Consider the following 8376-nt stretch of genomic DNA (forward strand, 5'->3'; position numbering starts at 1 on the left):
CCCTCTGGGGGGGGATTGTCAGCATAGCAGGACACTGGGAAATGTGGTAATGCTGGTTTTCACCGGTGTTTTAGAGAGAGATAGACAGATCAAATGTCTTCAAAAAATGTCCCTGCAGCAGTCTCATGCCGGCTCCTTTTAATTACACTTGTATTCAGAGCCTTGAGCACAGCCCTTGATTAGCTAGCTTGTGAGGATTTGATGTAGTACAGGCTTTCTGCCATTATCTGACAGCTGATTTGAATTTAATTCGCAAAGCACTCAGGTATTGATCATGTTAATGTCTATTGTTATTGGACCTACAAAGCCAATTTGATTTAAAAAAACATCTTTTAGACACCACAAGCATAATGATTTCCATGGCAGAATTAATAGCATGGACATCACTGAAAACGGGAGAGAAGGATTAGCATGAGCAATTTCATTGATTCCATATGATAAATGATATACATTCAGATTAACATAATTTACATATCCCTTAATTCATCCGAAATATGTCTTTGCCTTGACTTATAAATACAGTCACGGCTATTTCTTTTTTATACAAACTCAGCCTCAGATGAGGTAACTTTGGTTATTACTGAATTTGCCAAACTGGGTTGGTGAAGAACAAGCAAAGAAAAATATATCTGTAAATCAAAGATAAGCATTTAATCCAGGCCACTCTTTCAGGAATAGTGTGATAAATTATGCGTCTTCATATAAATAATGTATTTTCAGACATTGATTTTCAATGCAACAACACATCAGTAATAGTATAACACTTTTTATGAAGGGCATTGCCACAAAGAAACTCTACAGAGATCTGGACCTGAACCCCCAAAAAGCATGGCTTGGGTGACCATGCCAAGGAAAAACTCTTAACTTTAAAAACCGAGCTAACTGACACTGGTACTGTTAAAATTCTACTGACCCTCATTTAAAACTTTTGCTTACTTGCAAAAATTAATTACAAGTGGCTTAAAAAGATTTAGGACCCCCTCTACTGAAAAAACAACATGTTTTTGTGCATATATTACTGCTGATGTATGAGTGTGCATATAATACTACTGCTGTATGAGTGTGAATATAATACTGCTGCTGTATGAGTGTGCATATAATACTGCTGCTGTATGAGTGTGCATATAATACTGCTGATGTATGAGTGTGCATATAATACTGCTGCTGTGTGAGTGTGCATATAATACTGCTGCTGTATGAGTGTGCGTATAATACTGCTGCTGTGTGAGTGTGCGTATAATACTGCTGCTGTATGAGTGTGCAAATAATACTACTGCTGTATGAGTGTGCATATAATACTGCTGCTGTATGAGTGTGCGTATAATACTGCTGCTGTATGAGTGTGCAAATAATACTACTGCTGTATGAGTGTGCATATAATACTGCTGCTGTATGAGTGTGCGTATAATACTGCTGCTGTATGAGTGTGCAAATAATACTACTGCTGTATGAGTGTGCATATAATACTGCTGCTGTGTGAGTGTGCATATAATACTGCTGCTGTGTGAGTGTGCATATAATACTGCTGCTGTGTGAGTGTGCAATATAATACTGCTGCTGTGTGAGTGTGCGTATAATACTGCTGCTGTATGAGTGTGCAAATAATACTACTGCTGTATGAGTGTGCATATAATACTGCTGCTGTGTGAGTGTGCATATAATACTGCTGCTGTATGAGTGTGCGTATAATACTGCTGCTGTATGAGTGTGCAAATAATACTACTACTGTATGAGTGTGAATATAATACTGCTGCTGTATGAGTGTGCGTATAATACTGCTGCTGTGTGAGTGTGCATATAATACTGCTGCTGTATGAGTGTGCATATAATACTGCTGCTGTATGAGTGTGCAAATAATACTACTACTGTATGTATACTGCTGCCAAAATATCTCCCTATATGCTGGCAGGAAGGACTGCCAACAGGGTGGAGCGTGTGATTGGTCAGATCACGTGTCCCAGTAAACAGAGAGGGCTCCAGCAGCTAGTGGGCATTAGTGCCAGTGTGCTGCGTCACTCAAAGCCTATTTTTAGCACAGAAGAAGAGGAAAACCATTCTCACAGCTCAGTATTTTATTGGCACTGCATTAGTCAATGGAACAAGATCACAGACTGTGTACACATTATCCATGAAGTAAATCATGTTTAAAAAGTATTACAGATTCTGTTTTGGGAAACATTCCTTTGTCAGAATGTTGTTCAGGACCACATCCACACTATCAGGACCACATCCACACCACACCACACCATCAGGACCACATCCACACCACACCACACCATCAGGACCACATCCACACCATCAGGACGACATTCATACCCACACCATACCACCAGGACCACATCCACACCACCAGGACCACATCCACACCATCAGGACGACATTCATACCCACACCATACCACCAGGACCACATCCACACCACCAGGACCACATCCACACCATCAGGACCACATCCGCACCACACCATCAGGACCACATCCACACCATACCATCAGGACCACATCCACACCCACACCACACCATCAGGACCACATCAACACCACACCATCAGGACCACATCCACATCCACACCATCAGGACCACATCCGCACCCACACCACACCATCAGGACCACATCCACACCACACTATCAGGACCACATCCACACCACACCACACCATCAGGACCACATCCACACCACACCTTCAGGACCACAACCACACCACAAGGACAGGTGGCCAACAGGAGCAGACTCAGGAACCCCAAGGATGGGATGCCAATGACAGGTGCAGTAAGTGACATTTATTAACCAGCGAACACACAGGGAGAGCTTCTCATGGACAGTCCCTGACAACAATCAGAATTCCTTCACGTTGGGCACACTAAGAGAATGTGTCCACCAATTACTTCTCAGCATTGTGATCTTCAAACACAACTCTCCGCTGATGACCTCATTTGGCCTTAAAGTGGCCGCGCCTGTCTGTCTGTCTGTCTGTCTGCGCAAATGGCCCAGAGAAAAGACTGAAAGTAAAGAGGAGGTCATGTCAGGTCAGTCTAAGGCTGACAGATGAGCAGAACACCCGTTTACCACTCCGGACCTCTACACAGCATTCCCTTAGCTGGCATCAGGCCCACCCCCTCCTCCTGGGACCCAGCCTGCTGCAGCTGTGAGTGTCCCTTCTAAACCATCCCCTCAGCATGAGAGCGAGCCCCAACTGTGCCACGTCCTTTCCTGAAGTCTTATTAATGTGCATGGACCCAGTAAAATAAACAAAGAAATTAAATAAAATCTCACAGTCACAAGGCCTCTCTCATTGTTTATGCATTACTAACCAAAGAGAGGTGTTTTGGTGAGGGTGTGGTATTGTATTCCAGCTGGCTGAAGCTGCTTTCTCTTGCTAGAAGTTTGTTACAGGGTAAAATTTTTAATTTTTACAAATTTCTAAATCATTTCTTAAATTACATTTATATAAACAGTATAATACAGTGCTATGCAGGGAATCTCATATTGATATAATCTGATCTGTGGGTATAATTACTTCTCTATTACTCATTTTGCACATTTCCTTACATGGGTAATTTCCTTAAAGAAATTTTCCTTAGTGTTAATCAGTTTAACCACCAGGGTCCAAGTTGAACTATGCGGTTGTTCCCTGTACTTGGACCGGTACTTCTCTCTAGGGGTTTCGTCATACTTGTTCCTGGTTATGGTTATACACTTTGTTGTACGTCGCTCTGGATAAGAGCGTCTGCCAAATGCCTGTAATGTAATGTAATGTAAAGACCAGTGAGCACTTACTGTACTGTACTGAAGGGGCAGATTTGACTTTATAAAATGCATATCACATGAAGGCATTTTTCTTTGCCTGATGGCACATTCTTATTTAAAGTTGTTTATATATATAAGAGGTTGTAACAATAACAAAATATCCCAGGCTAACTCAACCCCCTGAGAGAGCGCATTTACCCGCTGCATGCACTCAACCCCCTGAGAGAGCGCATTTACCCGCTGCACGCACTCAACCCCCTGAGAGAGCGCATTTACCCACTGCATGCACTCAACCCCCTGAGAGAGCGCATTTACCCACTGCATGCACTCAACCCCCTGAGAGAGCGCATTTACCCGCTGCACGCACTCAACCCCCTGAGAGAGCGCATTTACCCACTGCATGCACTCAACCCCCTGAGAGAGCGCATTTACCCGCTGCACGCACTCAACCCCCTGAGAGAGCGCATTTACCCGCTGCATGCACTCAACCCCCTGAGAGAGCGCATTTACCCGCTGCACGCACTCAACCCCCTGAGAGAGCGCATTTACCCGCTGCACGCACTCAACCCCCTGAGAGAGCGCATTTACCCGCTGCACGCACTCAACCCCCTGAGAGAGCGCATTTACCCGCTGCACGCACTCAACCCCCTGAGAGAGCGCATTTACCCACTGCATGCACTCAACCCCCTGAGGGAGCGCATTTACCCACTGCATGCACTCAACCCCCTGAGGGAGCGTTTGCCAGCAGGGCTCCTCACACAAATGTATTTTCTCTGAATACACTTGCATGACAGAGGACTGATTAATTCATCTCAAAGTCGCATTTTCAATGGAGGCATGAATTAGAATGAACACAAGCTGTTACAAACACACCAGGATCACTGAAACCACTGAGGCTTAACATAGAGATTAAAGGAAAACAAAATACAAAACAAATATGATATTTACTTTAATTTAAGCAATATTGTTTTATTTATTTACAATAATTCACAAACATGTACATGATAATGTCTCCCAGTCTTTCTCTCAAATCAATACCCTACGCTGCGCTGTGATGTTTATACCCTACACTGTGGTGTATATACCCTACGCCGTGTTGTATATACCCTACGCTGTGTTGTATATACCCTACGCTGTGGTGTTTATACCCTACGCTGTGGTGTATATACCCTACACTATGATGTTTATACCGTACGCTGTGATGTATATACCCTACACTGTGATGTTTATACTGACCCTAACCCTATACTGACCCTCCCACTATACTGACCCTAACCCTATACTGACCCGACCACAATACTGACCCTAACCCTATACTGACCCTCCCACTCTACTGACCCTCCAGGAATGGAAGCCATAGGAACAGTTAAATGAGAACACAATGGTACACAAACAGCAATAAATAGCGAACTTCAGCATGAGGTGAACAGACATGACAGCCGAGTGCGGCCTGAGGCATTTAGTGATGCATGCTGATCCTGACAGCCAGTCCCACACATCTGTGTGATGGGAGAGGCAGGTGGGGGGGGTGAGAGGCAGGGGGCAGGAGGGTGGGGGGGGTGTAAGTCACCAGTGTGTTTTTGGCACAGCCTTGTGCCCCTGACTTGCTGCTGGGAGGTGTGTGATGTGCTCACGTGACCTGGTGACCTCTAATCTTATTTATTTTATTTATATCCTTTATTTAAGCAGAGGGGAACCCATTCTTTCAGGGGTGTCCTGCATTTTTACAATAATATGAAAGACAAGGCTCAAATATTTGGCTGAAATCTATGGACGCCATGTTTATTTTTTTGCTTTTCAGGAGTGGGAGTGTGGGCAGAAGATGGGAGGGATGGTTGTGTCATTCCTGGTCTGTTAACCAATCAACATAGAGCATGTGAACAAAACTGCAACCCCCACCCGAAATGTCCAGTTCAGCTCAGAAGGGTGAGAAACTCACTGGATTTATGTAATTTTTGAATACATTTCAATATTTTTTTCTCTTAAAATGTGTTTGGTATACCTTCTTAATTAATTTAAAATAACAGATAAATGGTGTGATAGGGGACCTTTAACCCTGTAAAAGTGTGACAGTCACAGCTGCCTCTGCTCTGTTTACCGGCCCCTGCTGCTCCTTACTCTTTAACATTATAGAGCAGGTTGCTTTTCAGAATCAACATTTCCCATCTCCGAAAGGAAAATGCGCAGCCCTGACCAGACGTAACGCACAACCCTGACCAGACGTAACGCACAACCCTGACCAGACATAACGCACAACCCTGACCAGACGTAACGCACAACCCTGACCAGACATAACGCACAACCCTGACCAGACGTAACGCACAACCCTGACCAGACGTAACGCACAACCCTGACCAGACATAACGCACAACCCTGACCAGACGTAACGCACAACCCTGACCAGACGTAACGCACAACCCTGACCAGACGTAACGCACAACCCTGACCAGACGTAACGCACAACCCTGACCAGACGTAACGCACAACCCTGACCAGACGTAACGCACAACCCTGACCAGACGTAACGCACAACCCTGACCAGACGTAACGCACAACCCTGACCAGACGTAACACTTCCGTTCTTCCCACACGCCTGGTTAAGTGAGAATGGAGTGCCAGGGTTCAGTTAATGACTGTTTGACTTGAGGCTTCAAATAGGCACTGTTTTCATCCCTTATAGTTGGTGGACTGAAATATGTGCCAAATAACAGACTTAGGGAGCAGAAGCAGGGTGACCTCCATGTGATCCTGGGTATAAAGCCGTTCATGAGAGGCCTTGAGTGATCACATGGGACCTCGTTTTCCCTCTGTGTCTCCAGAGAGAGCCATAGCACTGTTCCGCTTCCAGACCCTCACCCTAATCACCCTGACCTCGACCCCCGACCCCCAACCTCCAGGTCTGGATGGCGTATACCCAAGGGTACTCAAAGAGTTAGGTGAGATCATCTTTAAGTATTTTAGACCATCTTTAGAAACTGTATTAATACCGGACAACTAGAAATTAATACAATGCCAATATATAAGGAGGACTGTACTGATCCAGGAAAATACAGGCCTGTCGGTTTAACTTGCATCTCATGTAAGATACTGGAATATGTTCTTGAAAATAACAACCTTAGGGATAGACCTCATGGTTTTCACAAGGGAAGATCATGCCTGACAAACCTTTAGACATTCTTTGAGGAAGCTACCGAGTGCCTTAAGTGTAGCAAGGCTTATAATATTATATAATTAAATTTCCAAAGTGCATTTGATGAGGTGCATCATGAGAGATTCATTATCAAAATGAAGACAGTAGGAATTACAAGAGGTATTTCAGAGTGGGTTTCACTACAGGGTAGATCATGAAGAGAATTGGGGAGAGAATCTTATCTGAGCAGGTTACTCTGGGAAGTGGAGTTCACAAGGATTGGTGGTGGGAGCACTACTGTTCCTCATTCACATAAATGACCTTGACAGGGACATTGCAAATACATTAGTTATATTTGCAAATGAGACAAAATGTATCACCTAACAATTTGGAATCTACTAAAGTAATCCAAGAAGATTTAAACCAAAGCTGAAGTGGGTGGAAACCTGTCAAATGAGATTTTAGATAAATGTAAAGTTCTGCGTGTGGGAAATAGGACGGAGTGTAGCACAGTGGGTAAGGAACTGGGCTTGTAACCGAAAGGTCGCAGGTTCGATTCCCGGGTAGGACACTGCCGTTGTACCCTTGAGCAAGGTACTTAACCGAAATTGCTTCAGTATATATCCAGCTGTATAAATGGATACAATGTAAAAATGCTATGTAAAAGTTGTGTAAGTCGCTCTGGATAAGAGCGTCTGCTAAATGCCTGTAATGTAATGTAATGAAATAAAAACATAAAGTAGTACTACTTTAACAGAGGTATAAAATTTGAATTCACTAAAATTGAAAAAGAGTTGGGAGTAATAGTTGATCAAAGCCTGTCAGGTTCTAGGCACTGTGCTATAACAGTTAAAAAAAAAAGGTCAACAGGATCCAAAAATAATAAATCCAAGGAAGTTGCACAATATCTTTGTCAGACCTTACTTAGAAACGTATATTCCACACAGACATTAGGAAGCATTTTTTCACACATTACGTAGTCACTTTGTGAAATAGCCTGCCAGGTCATATAGTAGAGGCGGAAATCTGGGGGTTAAAGACCAGGCTTGATACGGTGCTCGATACTTTCTAGTGTAGGTATAGGTATAGGTATAGGTAGTAGAGGTAAATGGTGAGCATTAGGTATGCTTTAATGGTAGGCAAACGGTGAGCATTGTTGGGCTGAATGGGCCTGTTCTCATCTTTATGCTAAGGTATGCTATCTTATAAAGAAGATCAGCATGTTTTCTCTTGTCAGTGTTCTTGTGATTTTCCCATTTCATGGAAAATATTTAGAGGGAAAACATACTGTGGATTGGGACTAATAACTTTTTATTGTTTTACAAAAATCTCCAAGGCAAGTGAACCTGGCATAATTTGCTGAGTAGGTGGAATTAATATTTATGAGTGATTTACAGAAATGATTTTTAACATGAAATCAAAGTGGCATACATAATACTGTGATTGTGGTGCTTATGAGGGGGTGAAAATGATAGATAATTACAGTGCTTTGATGAAAG

This window comes from Anguilla anguilla, chromosome 3 (genome assembly GCF_013347855.1).
Source record: "Anguilla anguilla isolate fAngAng1 chromosome 3, fAngAng1.pri, whole genome shotgun sequence".
NCBI classification, from domain to species: domain Eukaryota; kingdom Metazoa; phylum Chordata; class Actinopteri; order Anguilliformes; family Anguillidae; genus Anguilla; species Anguilla anguilla.